At 41.2% G+C, this 22,232-nt stretch overlaps 1 protein-coding gene across 5 annotated transcripts in view; it reads right to left on the bottom strand.

Moving 5' to 3' along the window:
• TIAM2 (TIAM Rac1 associated GEF 2) overlaps nt 1–22,232 on the bottom strand; it is a 170,717-nt gene that overhangs the window by 120,722 nt on the left and 27,763 nt on the right. For all 5 annotated transcript variants that reach the window (XM_082049732.1, XM_082049729.1, XM_082049734.1 and 2 more), the window contains exon 2: nt 17,968–18,124. The gene's annotated coding sequence lies outside the window, so the exon portion shown is untranslated. The remainder of the gene's footprint in view (nt 1–17,967; nt 18,125–22,232) is intronic.

Here is a 22,232-nt window from a genome sequence, read left to right as displayed (position 1 = left end):
ATTAACTAGATTTTACAGACCAGCCCACCTCCCAAGTTATTAAGGGTCTGACCTGACTAGCCCCGGGTGGTTTGCCCTTTCTCAGGGTTCATTCCGGGAGCAAAGCCCCCTGACCACAGCAGCACAGGGCAGGGCTGCTTCACCCGGGGACCTGCCAGCAGTGCCCCCACAGCCAGCAGGGGTTGAGGCAGTAGGTTTCAGTAGCCCCTTAATCAAACCTCCATCCTTGGAATATTTATATATAATTCCTGCTGACACAGCTACCTAGCCTGCAACAGGGACCAAGCCCAGAAACCTCTACACAGCTTGGTTCGGTACTTTCATGACTGCTGTCACCAAAACCCCTGTTCTGCTAAATTCCTACACAGGGGAGGAAAACAAAACAAAACAAAACCCAAACAAAAACAAAAACACAACAACAACAAAAAACACACAAAAACAAACAAAACAAAAAAAAATCAAAACCTCAAGATCTCAGTTTTTCCACAGATTTAAATAAATTGGTGGACCAAAAATGCAGTCTGTCACTTTGACAAGAAAAGGGAGAGAAAAGGACAACATACATGTTGCAGGCAGAGACCTAGGACCACATCTATAGCCAAGAGAGTTTCCAGATTGATTTGCCCCATTGCAGTCCTCATTTTCTTTTTTTAAATGGTGCACACTACCCATTTTCTACCAAAGGTAATACATCCTCCTCTGATCAGCCAGGAGCCTGGGGCTGTCCTGCTGGGCTGAGGAAAGCCCAGGAAGCCTGAAGGGGAGCACATAGGCACAAAGCTACAAAGCATTTGCTTTGAAGTCCTGTCACAGTCTGCAAGGACAAAAAACCCTCATGCCTACCCTGCAGGGACCCTTGCCCCTGCTTTGGCAGGAGGCTTGGTTTCCCTCCCATTGATGCCCTCAGGAGCAAATCAACTGGGGTGCTCTGCTCTAAGGTGTTTTGGGCTCATGGGTAACATTACCCATCACAAAATGCCACAAGAGAACAACTAGCACTATCAAAAGTTAATGAACAGCTATGATAATGGAGGTAACATTATGAGTGTCAGATGTTCTCTTAAAAAGCCAGACTGCAGAGTTAACCAGAGGCAAAACACATTTCCAGCCACCAGGTGAGAAGCAGAGGAAAGGTGGTTTTAAATACATACAATGTGTGTCTAAGGGCGATCCACAATCTGCTGAAATTACTCAACTGATCTACTAAAAAGTTATTAAGAATGAGCAAACATTGCTGAAAGCATCAGGCTGCTTGTTAGGCTAGCTTTTGATGATGCCTGCTGCATATTAAAGCAATTGATGCACCCAAAAAAAAGCACTAAAAGGAAAGAAAACAATAGCAATATGCACAGTATTATCTGGGCCTTCATTTGTGAGCAAGATAAACACTGGTTCCACTCAAACCATCTCATGTTTTGTTTTGCCATCAAAAAGGCAGGCTCTACTTGAGTTAATTTTCCCAAGAGCTTTAATTAATCAAGTCTTAAACACAAACATTTGACAAAGCGAAAGAAATATTGAAAACAAAACAGCATTGTTTTGCATGGTGTCAAGCAGAAGAAATATTTGTAAAGTGCAAATAATACATGCAAGAAAACAGCACATTCTGTGCCGGGAGTGGAGAAGGAATTGTCATTTTCCCCAGCCAGTGTGGGATGCAGCCCACCCATCTAGCTTCATGCTGAGCAGTCAAGGTGTTGCTGTTTTCTAATGAAAGCGTATTAAGAACAGGTAGTTCAACGTGAGTTTTGCCCCATAAGCGGGGGAAGAAGAACACACTGCCTGGAGTTGATTTTTGGGTAGGTATGCAGAGAGGGCAACAGTACCTTGCTCCTCGTGCAAACAAAAGCACTCACTATGAGAAAGAAAGGAAGGACCGAGGAGTAGCCAAAGGAGATGGAGTATGAGAAGACAGAAGAATCTGAGGGTCTGGCCCCAGGACCCAGCAGGGAACGGCAGAAGCAGATGGTCAGCTGCACCTCCAGACCTTGGCGGCACTGAGCCCTGTGACTGGCAAAGTGCTCGCCCGCTCCCACGCCTGCAGGGACCACATGGTTGCTCTCCTCTTGTTATGTGTTGCTCCCTTCTGGCGATGTGTGAGTCCATGACGGCAACATCACATGCCAGGCCAGTAAGAATAAAACCGTACTTTTTTTTCCCCCCTCTTAATTGAGTGCATACAAATGTTCAATTCCATTTTTCATCAAAACTTAGATGTCGCTAAAACAAATATGTTTCTTGTCGTTCCCCATCCCTCCTCCTCTCTGTTCCTCCACAGTTTAACTCTGAGGAGCTTAGCAGCAGAAGAAACGTGGTTTCCAATGTACAAGAGCCAGCCCAGGCCAGTCCCAGGCACAGAGAACTACCTACCAAGCCATGTGCAGGCAGCAACCTCAGAGCCAAAGCTGTCCACCACCTGAACACTGAGTACAGCCATGGCCACTTTTACACAAACACCAAACCCAAGAGCCAGTTTTTGGAAAGCTGAAGCTGTCGCTGCAGTGCAGACTTCCCCAGGCTGGGCCTAAAAGCAACACAGACACAGTGACAGATGTCCAGTTCCTGACTGTGGAAAACGTTCTGTGGCTGGGACTGCTCCTCTGCACCTCACTACCCCCCAGCACTTCTGCATACTTGAGGTGACCCAGCCTCCCTCCAAGCTGCACAAAATTGCCCTAGGAGCTGCCTTGGGAAAAAGCTAGTCCGTGAAAAACAAGAGCTGGAGACTCACTGCCTATACCAACCAAATATTCTGCCTCTGAGCACCATAACCACATCATTTAATCCTTCTCTAGGATCCTATGAGGTAAGCAGAGGCAGATACATCCTACAACAGTTAAAGCTATTGCTTTGATCAGTATTTCACAGAAGAAAACAATAAAGCAACAGCATTTATTCAAAGTCATTATGTCCTTGTAAGTCTCAAAATTATTCAGAAGAGACATCCAGATCCTGCACACCTACTCAAGTACACAGCCACAACAGGCAGCAGAAATTGCCTTACAACACAAGCACTTCTGTACAAGAGAATGAGAAAATATCAGGCCTTGGAGTGTCCTACAACAACTACCTAAATTCTGGTTTTAGATTAATTTCACTTTAATGAACCATGATTTGAGAAACCACAGTTACAAAAATGGAAAACACACACACAAAAAAATAAAGACTTATTCAAAAGGTCTATGCAGGAAGCAGCTCCCAGCTTTAAATACCATATTCAATACCACTGGTTTGCACCTTTGATTACATTTATCTTCTTCAATAGCAAATTGAAAATAATATTACCTAATCTATTTGGGAGGGGTTGTTAAGACTGATTAACAAGCAGGTCTAATGAGGCCAGCCACATAACTGGACAAGACCATTTCTTTGTAAATAGAGCAGGTAACCCCATCTCTATGAGCAGCATTAGTTCAATAGACATAACATATTCTGCAAATCAAAGATAATTCATATTATAATTTGTACTGTGTTCACATTCATATTATAATTTCATCATAAATATCACTAACTACTATTGGTCATGCAGTCTATCAAGAGGCATCTTGACAGAAGTGTGATTTACAGCTTCACAGGAATGCTGGTGGAAGGTTTTTGTTATCACCATGAATGTTCATAATTGTATTACTACTGAGAACAGCTTGCAGGAAAGCAGTGTGTAAGAATACTAGATGAGTTTTCTGCATCTGAAAAAATAAAATATTTCCTCTTCTGAATCCACTACAAACGTATGAACCTCAGTTTCTAATCATCAGGTTCTCATCACTTTGTGCAGGTGGACCTTTGCTGCTAACATGTAAACATGCTGCTACTCATTGCAGACTATTCATTGGGAAACAACACCTTGAAAGTTTTCTAACTTTTCTTACATAAAGAAAAAAAAAAATCCATGTTAATCAAAGGTTTTAATTAAACTCTATTGGTTAACCCCTGTAAGAAGTACAGAGTGATGGATCACAAAGCAAAAGCGTCATAAGAAAATTAAAGTAAGTCTTAACAGAGACATTTGTGTGCCGTCCCTGTGTCAGACAAATGCTCTGCAGCCCTTCATGCACCAGAACAATGTCTCTCAAAGTGACGAAAATGGCACCATCCAAGAATCCCAGTAACATTAATACTGCAGTGTTTCCTGAAACCGCTACAAGCCATAAACAACCTTGGAGAAGGCAGCCTGAAATGACATTTTGACTCCATCTGTGCAGCAACTGAACAGTGCACGAGCACCAGTATTTGTTCCAACTCAGAGAGGGCCTGTGGCACCATCACAGAGCCCAAACCTTGCCAAAGGGCCACCCAGACACCCACCACATTGCTCTTCTGCACCCAGCATCTCCCTCAGCCAGGAAAGAGAGGGGGAAAATTAATCTTCTCTAATCTTAGCTAACTCGGTAAATTAACCAATAATCCACATTCTTTATACAGTTAGTGGAATAACCCAAGCACTTCAGAGACTAATTCATCTCCTTTTAAATAAGTGCCAGAGAGAACTGGGTGTTCATACTAGCTGTTCTCTTCTGAGTAATCTTGCAGACAGAACATTTGCACGCCTCCTCTCTTTCTATGAAAATACAAGCTACTCTATGAGGTTGTTTCAGGTTTTTCTTTCCCCCTAATGACATACTCATCGACACTTTCAACTCGTACTTTTCCTGGAAATAAGCCTTTCCTCTTTTGTGACAAGTTGCACATCTTGCAGTAATTGAAAAAAGGAGAGCACTAGATAAGGGTATCCTGTCTGCCTTGAAATAACTCTCCTACTTCCTTTAGCAAGAAGATAAGAAACATCTGCACATACAGGCATTACTACACAAAAGCTATCTCTCTTCAAGGAAAAGCCTAACTAAAAATTCAAATAATTTCAACAGTTTGAAGAATCCTTATGGACGTAGCCTGGTGAAGCAATTCAGGTATGTTACATCCTGAGCAACGAGGGGGTGCCGTTGAGCTGTCCAAATTACTTACAAGCTTTGTCTCTTGTTCAGAGTCCAATCTCATAGTTGTCATTTTGCTCACCAAGTAATATTTAAAACATCAACTATACCGTGTATTGATTTTCTTTCCTGTGCTTCCTGGATTCCTTTTCTAGATTACCTTCTCCATCACTTCCTCTTCCCATCTTCCTTTACTGGCACATCAGCACCACAAATTTCATCCACTGAACATCTGTTCTCCATCCCCACACCATTGCAACTGCCTGGCTCTCCCCACACCCTTATCTCACTGCATCACTCTGCTTGTGTGACCTGGCCTTTAGGATATGGGTAACATTTTCTGTTACAGCTGCCTGCTACAAATCCCTTGTACAAGGAGAACTGAGGACATCTGAGCCTATGAGACAGGCAGATGGCCATGCTGTCATCCGGCAGGTTTATGTGGGCTTTCTCCCACTCATATCCTTGGACTTCAAGTTCCTCTGCCCACCCCAACTAGCAGGAGCATCAACTTCTGTCATATTTCTTCATTTTGTGTCATGGCATCAGAACTAGCTTTGAAAAAAATCTTTGAACAACTACTTTTTTCTTCCACCATTCATTAAAGAAAACAAAATTAAGGAGTGAACATGAACTATTTATTATGCAGAGATGCACTGATGCTCTGAAATCGGACAACATATCAAGTTCAGTTTTCCCCTGCAACGTATAGTTATTTGTAGCTACTTGCTTCTCTCCCTTTGGAAAGTCTCCCAGGCTAAATTCACTGTGACACCCAAGCTGTTGGGTTTTTGTTGCCCTGAAAATAGAGAAGACAGGTGAAAATGTCCTAACCAGCTGAGATGAGCAGAGGGACTCCAGAGGTGATGCAAACCATCATGCAACTGCAGCGTACATGCAAGCAGGGCAAGGTGCTGCCCACCTACCAGTGCCCATCACACCAGATCTTTCCCCAACTGCTTCAAAGACTTGAACCTGGGAGGAGGCCATTGTCAGGCCCTTTTCTAAGAGCATTAAGAATGGCTCACCCAAAAGACAACCCTTCATGGACTTTGGCACCCTGCTTCCCACCAGCTCAGCCCATCCAAAGGGCTCTCCAGTGGCTGCCAGCCTTACAGGGGTAACCCTGGGAGGGACACCCTTTCCTGTAGCTGCTCTAACAGCTCCTGGCCACTATCTGGTGACACAGGCAGACCCCGGCACCAGCTGCAGATGCCAGCAGGAACTCCACCCTGGACCACTGCTGCTCCCTGACATGCTTGATACTGCACAACCCATCTCCCAATGCCCTATTATCTTACCGAAAACGTCTGAATGCATTTTCGTGTAGGAACTCTACAGCAGCACAAGGTCTGAGAGCCAAGCTCTCCTTCTCAAAAGTACAAGGCGGAAGATTTGATTTGTAGCAGTCAGGTACAGAAACGCAAGCCCCATCTTTCAATTAAATAGATTAACTCATAATAACATTTTATAATTATATCCACCTGCCATCTTCCTTCCTTTAGCTACCAGTATCACAACTGTTTATTTGCACATTATGTTGCTGAATTTAGGTGATAAACTCCTCTGAACATGTGACACATTCTTGATCTTTACCAGCAAAACAACAGCTCCACACTGGTGCAACTGAAAACCAAAGTCAAGTCCACATTTTTCCATTTGGCTGAAAGGCACGCTCTGCAAATAAGTCACAGAATAAAACATCACTATGACAACAAATAGGAAAAAAGTTATGAGCTTTGAGAGTAGCTCAAACAATTTCCTTAAACAATAGGAAAATAACTTAAATTTAGTCTCCTAATGCAAATAATAATTTTTGTGTTGTTGGTTTTATTTTTTTTCTTTTAGTACATCTTTTCTTTCTGGGTGTGCATGGAGGAAGTAGGAATAACACTATGGATAAAAGATACAGGCACAAAACAATATAAGTCAGCAATTTCTTAAACTAAGGTGTTATTTGATTTATTAAAATGATCAAAGATTATTGCATCAATATTGTTGAAACTTTTAGAGAACTACTTTGTTCAGTTATTTGAAAAAGAGCAGTGGACAATTTGAATAAATGGAAGAGGAAAGACAAACCTTTTCAGAAAAGAAAAAAAATAGAAAGCAGAATATTCTTTCAGTATATAAAGGCTGTTACAAAGAGAGTTTTGGGATTAACTGTTGGCCAGTCTCATCAAGAACAGACGAGAAATAAATCAACTTGATTTTCAGTGAGGAAACCTTTATACAGATGTCAGGGAAAGCTTTCTAAGTATAAGGACACCTAAGACCAAGCTACTTTAGGAAGGTTACATATACACACAAATTAGCAAAAAAAGGCAATGTGGAAATGACGTCTTATGCCTTACAATGGTGCTAAAAGCCTCCAGTAACTGACTGTGCCAAAATGAAACAAAAAATGGTTGTTGCAAGTGTCAGCAGGTTAGATCCATTTTTACAGGAAACAGGCAAAAGTAATCATTTACAAATAAATAATGCATAGCTTTACAACTAATAACTTTGAAATATTTTAGTACTGTATTTGCTTTAAAATAGCCTTTTCAGATTTAGACTACATTTTGGGAAAAATCATAGCATAAATTTTCCATACACTCCTTACAGAAGTGTTTGGAAAAAAACATCCCCTAGCTAACAGCACAGATCTGCTTTTTTTTTTTCCCTAATGAAAACAGATCTTCATGACAAAGTCAGTTTTCTGTATGACATAGAGAATATTTTGTTACTCTTTAGCCAAAAACTAAGCTACCACTTCACAGTGTAACACTTGGTCTTTTCTTTCCACAGTCTAGACAGAAGCAGTGACTCTACATATGTTTCCAAATCCTTTCAGTTATAAAACCTTGGTTTTAAAATTTCACAACATTTTACCTAATGACATGGTTCTGACCAGGACTGCCAATAGCCCTAACTGTTTGCTGGAGGAGCAACGATCAGCACTACAATCAGATTGTCATCTCTGTCCCAGAAAGGCAGATCTTCCTCGAAGTTACCACAGGCAGGGGAAGGGAGAAAAAAACAACCAAACATACAAACAAAAAAAACCAAACACACACACACCACAAAAACATAAAACAACACACTACCACACAAATACCACCACAACAAACACAACTACACAAACAGCAGTGGATGAATGCTAACCCAGATCTCATTGAATGTAAAATCCCCAGAGTGTCCAGAGTGTTCAGTGATGCCAGGACTTCGTCCAAGGAAATTATTACAATTTTCTGCTATCATAACCAGTTCAAAAAATCAGGCTTTTTATTGCTGAATGCCACCTGTTACTGCCTGGCAAAGCATGTTCAAACAACTACACAGGGTCATATAATCATAATGAACAGGGGTTATCATTCACAAATCAAGAAGTTCTGGACTGAAGAGGTTTCCTTATCCCCAGAGGAGGGCAGAGGGACGAGGGGGAAAGACAGGGAGATGAGAGGTGAGTGCACAGGTAAGGGGGCTTCTCCAGGCTGAATGGTGGCCAAGCGATGGATGGGGCTCAGCTACTCCAAGCTCTATTCCTTCATCTTTTCCTATAGGCTGCATATTTAATTCAGCAAGAAAGGATTTCACATTGTATGTCGCCTGTCAAAACACATGCAGAAAAGCAGCAGCTCGTAAAGCAATATATTTTGCTTATTTCATCACATTCTACAAGAACCTGGAAGGAGATGTGGTGGGTCAGGCTCACAGGTTCACTTCAGAGAATCAGTCTCCAGCGGTGACCAGCAGCAACAGAGGCAATGCAAGGTTTGGGGGGAATTACAAGAATACAGTAAACATGAAGCAGTCTATCAAGGACTGCAGCCTCTCCTTTTTTTTTCTTTTTAAAAAATGTGAACTGATGTGTCTTTAGAAAGAAAAAAAAACTTTGGTCACGCAATCTGTGTTATTCAGGAAATCAAACTAGTTGATCACAGTGGTCACTTCTGGCCTTGCAACACATTAATTTTTAAAAACTGTCAAACATCAACTTCATTCTCTGTGTTTTTTTTGCCCATGAAGTCCAAAGAACTTACGAAACCCACCCTTCATCTCCTGTTTTTCACTATAAATCTTCCTTTACTGATTCTACAAAAGCCTTGGAAATCAAATAACTTCTAATTTCAAACTTCTGTGAATAATGAAAACTTCGTTCAACACTATGGCTTTTATTCCAACACACATAAATAGCTTCTTGACTTGCACAAAACCTGAAACCACTTTAATCAATCGGCTATATATAGTCTGGATAAATACTGATTTTGAGATTCTGGGTATACAGCCAATCCTGTGCTATTTGCTAATACTTTGATCTAAACTCACATTATTTTAAGAAGAAATGAAAAATATTCTGGGGAGAACAAAGCCAACAGTAAAGAAATTACAGCCTGTAAGAGCTAGAGGACGTATACATTAGCTGAAAACTCAACTTGTTCCAAAAGCGTTTCAGAAGACAGAAGTATATTTAGACTTATCACAAAATAAGACAAAAATATCTATAAATTCGTTATTTTCCTACTCCCACTGGAATTCACTCTTGATTTTCCAAAAATCTACCACTACATTAAGTATACTTAATAGCATTAGTAGACAGCACTACAGTCTCATTGCCTGTGTGCGTGCATAACATACTGCTTCATTTTCTATGGCAGCATTATAGTGCCGGTGATTTATGTCTGTGTAACAAAAAGGGCTATTCTGTAGAAATATCACAGGAAATGACACACAGGAAATAAACCAACACAGACATCTTACAATCATTTCCTAAGCTCTCGCACAGCTAACTGCTGAGCTCCTGAAACAACCCAGATGCTGCTGACGTGAGGAATGAACAAGCACCAAAAAGGCTTCCCTCTCTCAGCATGGTTTCTGGGTCCTGAGAGTAGAGGATAAACAAGGCAATGAGCTATGGAATAGTTGGTTATTTAACACCTGGGAATATGCTTTATTGGGTATTAACCATTCAGTACTGTCATGGTTCATCTACGGTGGCTACAGATGGACGGGTGGCACCTGTGGTGGCTGTGAAAACAAGAAAGCTGAAGATTAATGTCTGGTGAATACTCAAGTAATGGCTGGGGAAAAAGAAAGGCACATGGCAAAAAGTCACTGTAAGCCTCCTGACAGAGCTTTCTCGTCTTCTCCTCATCCATCTCTCTCATCAGCTACCCTCAGCCCCACTAAGGCACCATCCCGTTACCACGTCTTATTCTGCTATAATGCTCAAAAGCATCCCTTCCCTTCCCACAAGCTCCCACTGCATCAAGTAGAGTGGATGGAGTGAAAGTTCAGTCTCTGCCCTCAAGAGCACACAATTCAGGTTACAGCAAGATGCCAACAGATGTGAAGAAATATGTCAGGTTTGTCAATATGCAACAGAACACCATGTCCTGGAAGCCAGATGAACTTAATATCATTTTAACATGGATTTTATTAAGGAATAGAGGACATAGCTCATGAGGGTTTTAGTGAATGCACAGTATAGAGAACTGCTTTTCTTCTAAGGAAATGTCACCATCTAAAAATAGCCAGAAAATAGAGAAATATCTCAGCCTACTATCCCATTATTGCTCAATATTTTATTATTCCCACTCACCCTTCATACAGCCTTTTAATGGAAATTAAAATATATAAAGGCCACATATGAAGATATATACACAATATATTAGAAAAAAAAAAATCTGACATCGCTGTCCTAGGCTAAGAAACAACATAAGATGTCTTTATACTGTTATTTTCTAGGAAAAAACAGCAGGCATATTCTATATGAACCTGAATATACAGTGGTCTATACAAACTGATTACACAGACACACACTTCAAACGTAATTATTTCGTGCAATTTTTATTCTGTACTCACTAAAGGAATTAGCAGAGCTGTTTCAAAACAGCAATCAGGAAAAAATCCAGGTCATTCCATGACACTTTTTATTTTTGAGACAGAAGTCCTTTCCACAAAAGCTCTCACGTGCAATTTTACCATTCAGTACACATAGCTTGTCTTAACTGAAAGTTAGTTTGCCAGTAAAGCACCCTTTCCTGTAGACCTAAAAAAAAAAGTTTTGCGAAAATCAGTACAAAATTTCATGTAACTAGGTGAAACTTCACACTGTAAAAATAAGTATAATGTTCTTTAGGTAACTGAAGAATGCTTTCATTATTATCTACAAACCAAGGAATCATGAAGTACACTCATGCTGTATAAACACTCAAACCATCTTAAAACACTGTGGGTAAAATCTTGGTCCCATTAAAGCTGATGGCAAACTTCCCGCTAACTTCAATAGGGACAGTATTTCATCCATTGTGCCAACTCATGAAGCAGAAAATGGTGAAGAAAAAGCTTTGAAATATAAAACTAAAACAATAAATAAGATTGCTTTAATCACTACTTCCGATGCCTTCAGTCTTCCATGCAGTTTCTGCCCCTCCCTCTGACATACCAAAAAGCTGAAGGTTCAGTGCTTCGGCAGTTGATTTATTGGTCCGTGCGATCCAGGTTTGGACCATGCCCTGCCCTTTCCACTGCTTCATGCCCAGCAAAACACAACAGAGCAGCTCTTACACCATGCACATTTTAATAGTGTGGGAAAAGATCCACAACATTAAAATTCAAATTTTCAGTGACTCAATCCAGAACACTGCACTTCCTAAAACTGTTCTTTGTTTGTTTTAAATGGTAGAGGGAACTTCCTTAGCAATTGGTGTACAAGATCCCTTCTCAGTGATGCAGGAAAGTGGGTGGCACCATTTGGTTTCCATTCAAATTCTGCTCCAGTCCCAAACAACAGCCAGTTCTGCAATTATATTGCCACCTCTTCAGATACACTGCAGAGACTTAAAAGGAAGAAAATTTCTGGAAATCAAATGGTTTGGTAGGTTCAAATGTCTTTCATAAGATACTGGACTAATAACAGCTGTTACTCATACACAAACTACCCACTTCTGGGCAACCTAAACAGCAAGTGTATCAGGACATGAAAAGCAGAGCTTTCATGCAAGACCTTAATGTGCGAGCTGAGGCTACATTCACTGGCCCAGCTACCATGAATGATAAGTTCTGCAGCACTGTCAGAACTTCTACCAGATTAGTGTTGCTACAGGGAAGTGCACTGAGCTCCCAAACTATTTAATTATTATCTATGTTTCCTTTTCTTTTTTGAAGTATTTTTAATTATGTTTATAAAAATCCTAAAACTAGCATACTTGTTTTGTTCTAATCCATCAGTAGTTATTTTTTAAATATCAACAACACGCCAGACAGAAAAGTAAGAAAAAATTCAAGTAATGCAAATGTATGCAATGTTAGGACTGAACTAAACACTAAGTGTGCTTGTAATAGCAAATATGGAGAGGTAATATTTTCCTAAATGTTGTCTTTTAGACAAAAAAAATACAAAAATTTATTTTTAATATTGTCCACAATGCTTTTATAAGACACCAAAGGTTGTGCAAAGCATGAGCATGTGAACAAGAAACACTGATTTTGTTTTGAAGTGAGGACACTCAATATCTGTCATTTTCTTTTCTGGGTCTTCTATTTCCAAGATCATTTTGGTATCCTGTATTACATGGTCAATTGTTTTGAAACATGTCATTCTCTAACATGAAAGTGTAATGAAATTTTTAAGATATTAGCTCCATAAGCAAATTCAGCTGAAGTTTTTCTTTTAATAAAAGAAAAACAAAACAAACAAACAAACAAAAACAAAAACCAAACACACAACCTCTCTGACATATCAGGATAAAAGACAATCTTTCAGTAGGGAAGACAGAGTATGCTGTAAGGCTTCACAGAACACCAGAACGAGGGAACAGAAATGAGATCTGTTCCTCAGCAGAAGAGCACATCTCTGAGCAGACAAAACGCAGCAGCTGTCAGAACCTCAAGCAGGGATGTCCACAGCTTGTTGATGACAGTGGTAAGACTCAGGTAGGAGAACAATGATCTACCCTGACTGACAGTCAGCTCAGTTAAAATGGCTCTCAGAGAAATACAAACACAAACACTCCTCCTGCTTCCCATGCTCACGCACAGAGCACCATTGTTTGTGCTCAAGGCCAGGCCATACAGACCAGGAAAAGCTTGGTGTGATGCTTTCCAGGTATCAGCCATGCCACCTACACACACCAACCCCTGTCACCTCATGTTACCATGCAGGAGGATGAGCTCTCTGGCACGAAGGATAAGCTACATCTCACTGGCTGCAGAGCAAGGGCAGGCACCCAGGAGTCATCCCGCACTCCCTCAGGTTGTTATGCTCCCCTTCCCACAGACACCCCAGCAGTTCCACAGGGGAAAGGTGACACTTTGCTCCTTTCATCTCAGTATCTTGCCAGCAGTGCCAGCTTATAGAAGTGTCAAACTGGATATAGGTAACAGAGAGAGCTGCCCTGTGGCTGGCAAGCTTCATCAGGCATGCCTAACTTTTCAGTGTCATCTTCAGTAAGGCTGATGATCCTTGCTGACAGTGTAGTCAAGCTGTCAGACAGTGGAGGATGGGGCTGTGACAGAGAACACCAAGGCAACAGGGAAATTAATGTATGGCTAGAAAATAAGGATAGCCAGTGACTACAGCTACCCAGCTTTGGTGATATAAACATCATCTCAACTTGAAGTACTTACAGCCTTATCTACTCTTTCTAGGGTTATACTGCAAAAGAATGCGTATACCAGATTGACTAATTAGAAAATCAGTAACTGAGTTTACCAAGTTTATCCTCTGTTGCCTGTCAATAAGAAATTATCTCCTGAATACAGAGCTTAACCAGCAGGCCACAAGGCTTCCCTCAGTTTTCCTCCACTTCCTCAACCTGTTTCAAACCTTTCCTCCTCTAGACTACACCCAAGCACCAGTCACAGGGGCTTGTCCAAATAGCCACAAAACTTCTTCCTGCCATGTCCCCACCTTGTTCCACATGAAGCTTGAGTGTACACTGTTGCTAATGACATTATAAGCTATTGAAAGAGTTTTTAAAATTGCTCTGTTCCATGGTTTATGTGAAGGCACTGGTGCATGACCTTCTCCCCACATTTGATCAGTTTCCCAGTCATTCTATCACAATTTTTTTTCCCTCTCTAGATCTATAGACTTCTCATCCTATCAGCCACATTAGGAAGACTTTCACTTGAAAAGGAGATAAAGAACTGAGCCTTGATTTTCTGTACTTTAACCTAGGAACAATTTGTTGCATGAGTCTACAGATGGAGTTATGATCATATCTTAATTGAACATCTGAGTCCACAGTCTTACTGCATATGCCAGTAATGCTGGGCAATAATTAAACAGCTATTAAAGTAAGCACACAGTGACCTACTTATCTCAATCATACATCAGCTTTGTTTCAAAATAGGCTCTTCTGAAAAATCAGGTGTCCGTCTTTCTCAGGCTACACTACCATTATAGACCCAGTGTCAACCCATTCCAAGAGGTACACTCTTACCACCTTTAATGCATCCATATCTCACGCTAACCAGTTCTCGGTGTAAGCCAGGTTTTCTACACCTTGCGCAAACACAACAAAACACTCTCCAGAGCAACTTGAGAGTTGGCATGTAGTATGGGTGTGCATGCTTGTGTCTTCTGTGTAGTGCCCAAAGGCAGAACAACACTTTGAAGCCCGCATGCAATGCACAGCAAGGAGGGGTTTTGGCTGCATGAAGCAGTAGCCCTCAGATTTGGGGAACCAGAACCCACTCCCCTGCCAAGGAAACAATCTACACACCTCCTTCCAGTAGGAACTGCAGTCAGCCAGGATGGACTTGCTCAGACAGAGCCCAAGGAAGTGCCTCTTGCCAGATACCTTCTTAGTGCCCAGCACATGCTGCCCCTTCCAAGCACACTCTAAGCTGGCACATCAATACAGGGCCTGAAGGGTATCAATACCTTCCTCAGGAGATTAAGTTTCAAACTACCTCTAACTCCAGAAGAGACTTTGCTGGAATACTTAGTGAAGTCCAAGTGGTCATTAACAGTAAGAGAGTCAGCACAACTTTGCTCCTAAGGGCCGGCTGCTGTAACAGAATTCAGCTGCAGCACAAATGCAGGAACAATCAAACTCGTTACTGAGATTTACTGAGTAATTTCAGGTTGTAAACCTGACCAGATGGCACTTGTGAGCTTTATTCACTATCTTGGGCTTTTTAATTAGGTTCCTGTTCAAGGCAGTCTGCTGGTCTACAGTGGGAGACCTCAGGTTTCAAAGTAACCTTAGGAGTCCCATTGCTCTGTTTGATAGAAAACACTATGTCAGGGAACTGCTGCAGGCACGGTTCCTGCTGCTTCCACCCCAGGAACCTGTCAGCAGGTAATTAACAGAGCAGAATTAAAGGAATAGCCAAAAAATGCAGCTACGCCTTGACCAAAATACAAATTAATGCTTTTAATGTACCACACTGCTTTATAATTTTAGGATGCTCTTGGTACAATTATCATTAGGAATCTGTACACCATCATTTTCTCTTCTGTCTCTTCACGTTGGTCTCAAATTCACCTTCTGCCACTGACAAACTCACTCCGGGTTTTCACAGCTTTTTGAAAAAAACGCAAGTGATCACAGTCAAAAGAAACAACATGTACTGACTGTTTAAAAGCTGAAGAACTTGCAAGGCAATAAATAGTGCATCTACCCAACAGCACTGAAACATTGCAAAAACAAGCAGCAGGCTCTGATATTTGTGGGACCAGATCCCTCAACAGACATTAGTTTCATTAAATTTCAGAATCAGGTCAAATACTTCATTTTTAGCAAGACAGATCAAACAAAATAGAACAAAAACAGCAACCACCACCACACCACAAGCCCGCAACAGGTGAACTAACACAATAAATTAAGATTTTTTTATGGGTGCTGCAGTGTATAAAATCTCAGTGACACTTTTAACCTGAAGCAATAAAGCACAGCACAACGCACCAGAACAGTAAGTATAGTTTTACCAATCACAACAGCACAGCACCATGGATGTCCTTTTATCAAAATCAGTTAGAAGGTATTTTGTGGTTGTTTGTTTGTATTACTTTGTCTTTCTGAGGAGCAAAAACTCCAAAATTCACAAGAGCTTCTAGACTGCTGTAATCATGTTCAACATAAGACTGATCACCATTGCAAATCCATTTTTATTTTATTTTATAGTATATCCTGGATGCATAAGCTAGTATTAAAAATATCCTCTCTGTTTTAGAAAACACTCTGCTAACCAAAGAACAGCAAATGCAGAGCTTGTGCATTTTTATTTCTGTGGCACTGGTGACCTAAGTTCCTTTCAAGTGGCAGAACTCTAAAGTCATTACAAAAGGTAGCAATGCTCCATTATCTACTGATTTTAAGAGAGATGAGCGCGTTACAAAATAAATGGTGTATATACGTATATGCATGTGTGTATATACGTGTATATATATGTATATATAAACTTTTTTTAGCTGTTTGAATATCATGTAACAATGAGCTCTAAGAGTCACCTGCCTGGTGTGTGTCAGTTGGAGAAAAACCTGCAACTTGGAGAGTTCCCGTGTTTATTCAGAACAATTTTGCCCCAAAGCATTTTGTCAGAAGAGAAAAGCAATCCTGTCCTACCATGGGATGAGACTGAATCCCTCTGAAACTATAGCCGTCGCCTGTGGATATGTTTAAGATCACGTCAGACAAATTCCTGGGGAATGAGGATGAACTGGATGCACTCAGGTCCAACCCTTCTCCATAGGACTTTGAAGTGCAGAACTGCCTATAGGCCTGAATTTCCTAAAAGGTGGTTTTGTCAGCATTGCACATTAGATTCCTGCTACAAAGCTCAAACACAACTGAATTTTGTGTTAACTAGTAGCATACATGGTGCAGTAGATAGCAACAATGTGGAGTTGATAATGGTAAAAAGTCCTGAAACACCTTAAAATAATAAAAAGTTGCATACACTCTCTCATCACACTCTTATAAAACATCATGATTAAGTCTCTTAAAATCTCTAAAACAACCGCTTTACTTCACATGACAAAACTAGAGGGGTTGGAGGAAACCTGCCCTCCCATCAGCTCAGTTACACCAAGTCTTTCAAACCTTCAAAGTATCTCTCTCTTACACAAGTTGTACATAAGATTTGTGAATACAGCAGAAAGACATCTGGTAATAACCAGAAATAAACTTTACTATCGCTCTGTCCTTTGGGGACAGTGAGACATCAGGAGTAGGGCATCTCTTTGCTGGTAATTTTCTGTCTAATTCTGGAATGATGCAGTCTACACCACAAGATGCTCATTCATTCCCTCTCCTTTGATGGACAGATACCTACCACATCCTAACACTCTTGAGAGCTGAGCAGGGAAAAGCCTGAATCCCTCTTTCTCCCTCCTTAAGTATAGAAAACTGCATCTGTGCTATTTACAGATTTCAAGGCTTGTCTGGACTGAAGTTTTGTAAACACAATCTATCTTGAAGTCAGAGGCATTAAGATTTGGATTAATGCCTTGAAAGAAACAATTCAGGTAGCCTACGTTCCCCCCGCAGTGTTGGTGTTCACCACTGGTTGATTCTGAAACCTCAAAGGCACCCAGTCAATATGAAACATTAAGACCTATGGACTAAAGCAAATTTTCATAGAATTATAGAATCATTTCAGCTGGAAGAGAGCCTCAGGATCATTAAGTCCAGCCATAACCTAACTCTGGCACTAAACTGTGTCCCTAAGAACCTCATCCAAATGCCTTTTAAACACCTCCAGGGATTATGACTCCACCACTTCCCTGGGCAGCCTGTTCCAATGCCTGACAACCCTTTCCATGAAGAATTTTTTCCTAATATCAAATCTAAACCTCCCCTGGCACAACTTGAGGCCATTTCTTGTCATCCTATCACTTGCTACTTGGGAAAAGAGACCAACACCCTCCACACTACAATCTCCTTTCAGGCGGTTGTAGAGGGCGATAAGGTCTCCCTTCAGCCTCCTTTTCTCAGCCTCCTTTTAAGCTGGTTGTATCCAGACCTTGGCCTATAACTGTTTCATAATCTAATTTATACAATCAGAAATAAACAAAATGTCAAAATCAAACCAAACAAACCTTGCATAACTCATTTGCTCTCCGCATGCCTCATTTCTCTGTTCATCTTGGGGTTAGAGCACAGAGGGTGGTGGCGTGTATTCTCAACGCTGCCCTCGCTGCTTCACCAGCTGAAGACTTTGTTGCTGGAAATCTCTATATTCGTAGCACTAGCAATCTGAAAAACAAAAACTGTTTTGTTAACATGCAAATCCCTAGATACATTAGAAATAAGTTTTGTTCTGAACCACTGCCAAACTAAATCGTTAATCTCTCCCATACAAAGACAACAACTCACATGCAAAAAAAAAAAAAAGCAGCAAGAAACATCTCTGCTCAATTCATACCTCACTTAGGTGTTCTGCACAGACTGCTCATGCACAGCAGCCAAAAACCTCTCTCTATATACACAGGGAAGTTAGAAACCAGTAATGCAACACATTACAAACATGTGCTTCAAGAGGAATTTTTGTTAAGCTATCCAGGTTTCTATCTGGGAAACACACAACTAGGAAAAGCAGCCTGAAATGAGCCAGCACCATCACAGGCCCTTTTCTACAGCGGTGGCACGGACAATGAGCAGTGCCCGCACTACACCAGAACTGCGATCCACGCAAAAGCACCTTAAGGTTTGTTACCATATGTTCTTATTTAAAGCTTCTCATATCCCATGCCTGGCTAAGCTACCAAATTTCAGCCAGGACCTCTGCAAAACAGCCACATGTCAGCTACAAAGATCTACTGTGCAAGTTTTCTTGCACCAGCTGAGACAGGCTCTGAAAAACTGGTCGCTGCTTTTGAGCAAACTGATACCGAGTAACCAGCTGCTCATTTGCCCACAGCACTTGAAAATGGTAAGATAGAAGGCATAGCTGCCCTATTTGCTCAATGTGATACACTGAAGTTGGTGTCTAACTGAGCTCCCAAAAGCTGGCAAGAAGAACTTCATGCTCTACAAAGTCTGTCGTTTTCATGCTGCAAAGTGTCAGGCTGTATTACAATATTTTCTGTGATGTTTAAATTGGCACGGCTGATTTTCAACAGCTTCTTCACAGCACACAGCACCTTGTCATAAAAAATATCCTTATTTCTACAACAGTTAAACTGACATGCTACAGCAGAATTAAAACTAAGACAAGAATTTTTATCACACTCATGCTTCAAAAGGCAGACCTTACTAAGAAGTCTGGTGATAGAGGCAGTATACAGCAAAACAGATCGTCAATCAAAACATTACATACAAACTTGGGGTTACTCCTCGAACTAAAGCTGTCAAGCATACAAACAGGGCAGCATACTACTAGAAGTTTTCTAAGATTACTCAGTGGAATCAAAGCAAAGTCCCAAACTGACTTCACTGAAAACAAAGGCTATCCCATTAAAATGAAATGCAAACAAAATAGCAAATAATACAAGCTGGAAAACTACCATACAAAAGGGACTAACAATGGGCTAGCAAAGTAAAGAGCAGTATGAGGCTGCAAGTTACACCCAAGAGGAAATATGAGTAATAAGGTGTAAGTAATATTTTTCTTAGTTGTTACCATAAAACCACCTGAAAAGTTCCAAATACAAATTAGAGACTTGCTTTGCTGGTGGGGAAGGATATGTATCTATCTACACAGAACATATAGAGCACACACCACCAAAACCCTCATCATCGGTGTAAGAGACACAGAGCCAAGAGCTACATACAGGGCAAGGCTGCGAGTGCCACAATGATGGCATTCAGACAACATGGATGTGACCCATGTGTAAGGGAACCCTTCTGTCACAAGTTCATAGCGCTGTTACCATGCCTGACCTGTACTTTTTGTCATACATACTTTTCCTACAAAATGGCACAGCATGGATCCGCTCCTCAGAGAGACACAGTGCTTCCTTCACCATGGTACCCAGTTCCCAAACACCAGCATCGAAGACTCAGAGGGCTCGAACAGCAGCTTGTTCTCACCCGCATGACTGCAAAATCCCTGAACTGAGAAAGGCCCTTTCTCTTCCTATGTTCCAGCTCACTGCAGAGAGCTGCTCCGGCATTTTCCCTTTCCTGACGGAACTACACTTCCAGCTCTTCACAGATGGGGCTTCTTTACTGGTGCTTTGATAGACACAGAGTGAGACCTTGTATGATGCTAAATACAAGACTTATGTCAGTATATACATGTAATTTCAACAATGTAGAGTTAAATTTTGCCCTCGTGGGCAAACCTGACTCTCCTGGATTTTTGTTGGACCATAACTATAAGGGAAATGCAGCTGTCTGTTAGCTAATTACAGCTGTGGTGACCTCATGATACTAACACTCAGTCATTCCAGATTTGTAAATGTACAGCTAGAACATTTCAATCTGAGCAAGAATGGGCAGAAATGAGAGCACAATGTTTATAGCAGGCAGATGGTGCACTACTTTTGATATGAAAGAACCAGTTTATGGTAAAGTGATACAGAAGCTCCCTACCAGTCAGGTCTTATTCTGACATTTATTAAGTACAATATCTTGCTCTGTTTGAAGAAAATTTACCAGCCAGGGAAGAGGCTCAGTGTTTCTAAAGCGTTTCCAGCACTCCCAGGATCTTCCAAGCTCTCTCTCAACAAGGTCACAATGATACAAAGTTCATCAAATGCTGAAGGAAGTTGGTCGTAGTAAATACAAACTTCCCAGCAATGCTCTGCCAGCTCTGTGATACTCTTATATTAATCTATAGACCTCCAAATAAAAGGTACCATGGTCTTGTATATATACAGAGCTTTATTCATATAAGTACCTTGATATAGCAGGCTAGGAGGAAACAGGCATTTTACACCCATGGTCTTACACACTCCTCTTTCCCCGTTCCTAAAGCAAGCCTTTTAATGCCAAGGATTCTACCAAGGGCAAAGCACTTCTGAAGGAATCCATCTGAAAAAATCTTTCATGCATCAAGAAAAGAAGGGTAAAAAATTGAAAGAATTAAGAGACAAAGATACTCCATACTGAAGTAATAGTCACATAAACCTCACACATCTCAGAACACAATTGTAGCCTCCTGTATACTAACAATGCCAAAATCCTGCACATCAAATGTGACAAATGCAACATAATAGGGTTTGCAATTTAAGTTACAGACAGACAGACAGGTATAGCTGTGAATGTCTTAACAGAACAGATGAGGCAGTAAGGGTTATGGTACCAGACCTTGATTTTGTCATTGGTCTTGTACTCACACTTCCATTTTCCTGCTGAACAAGGGGGTACACAAAAATAAACACCAGCAAATGGCTAGCTGGTAGGGTAGTTAAGACATTAATACAATGCTACCATGGACCCTTACAGCTCTGTTGTAAAGTAAGAGTGAATTACATTATATACTCTATAGCCACTTTAAAGTCATGGATAGTTCCTCAATCGCTCTCTGGGAAAGGCTGTACAAACTCAGGGTAGGTGCCACCTGCACGAGCAGAGAACAAACACCAACTGTTTGGGGTTTTTTTGTTGGGTTGCCAGACATTTTCAGTACAAACTATAGCCCCTGGTTAAAGTGAGCGTACAATGACCAAGTGCTGAGCAATTCAGGAACACAAGTCTACAAACATCTCCATTCGTTCCAGCTGTACTACATCTCTTATGTCGAAAGGGAGGTATGAGACACTACCAAACCTCAACAGGTCTGGCAAAAAGGAAGTAGAGAGGAGATACTTGTTCATGTGGTTCCCCTAGAGGGTTAGCTGCTTGCAGCCAAGCTGAAGACAGCACAGTGCCCTCCTATAATGGGCACTGCAAACAGCTATCCAGGATAGTTATGCACAGTATATACATGAGACCTTGGCCTCTCAGTCATCAGACAGAAGAGAGATTTTAACTTCTTCTGTGCCATTTATGTTTAATCAACCACCAGTGAACAGCTTTCTGCAACAGTCCATCAGTTTCTGCATGTGATTTTCTTGGATCCTCCCCCACCCACTCCTTTCCCCGAAAGAAACTTGGGAATAGCCTGCACATCGTGTGTAATACCAGGGAAAGCGGCTCCCACTTACGGAAGAGAAAAAAAAAAAAAACATGATTTTTTTTCAGCCCCATTGAACCTCTCTAAATGTGCCAATGCCCTGGACCCACATATTCAGCATATATTTAGTGTAAGCAGCAGCTCAGCTCCTGAGAGGCCAGGCTGCCCAGTGACACACTGAGCATCAGCTCTGCTCATGGGCAGAAAACACTCAGATCCACAGGAAGGGACCATTTACCAAGTCTGTCTGTCCAGCCTGCCCACAAAGGCAAGGCCCTGCCACAATGTGCAGCTCTGCCCTGA

This window comes from Streptopelia decaocto (genome assembly GCF_964273445.1).
Source record: "Streptopelia decaocto genome assembly, chromosome: 3".
NCBI classification, from domain to species: Eukaryota; Metazoa; Chordata; class Aves; order Columbiformes; family Columbidae; genus Streptopelia; species Streptopelia decaocto.
The sequence above is the reverse complement of the archived record's forward strand: the minus strand, read 5'-3'. Positions and strand labels throughout refer to the sequence as shown.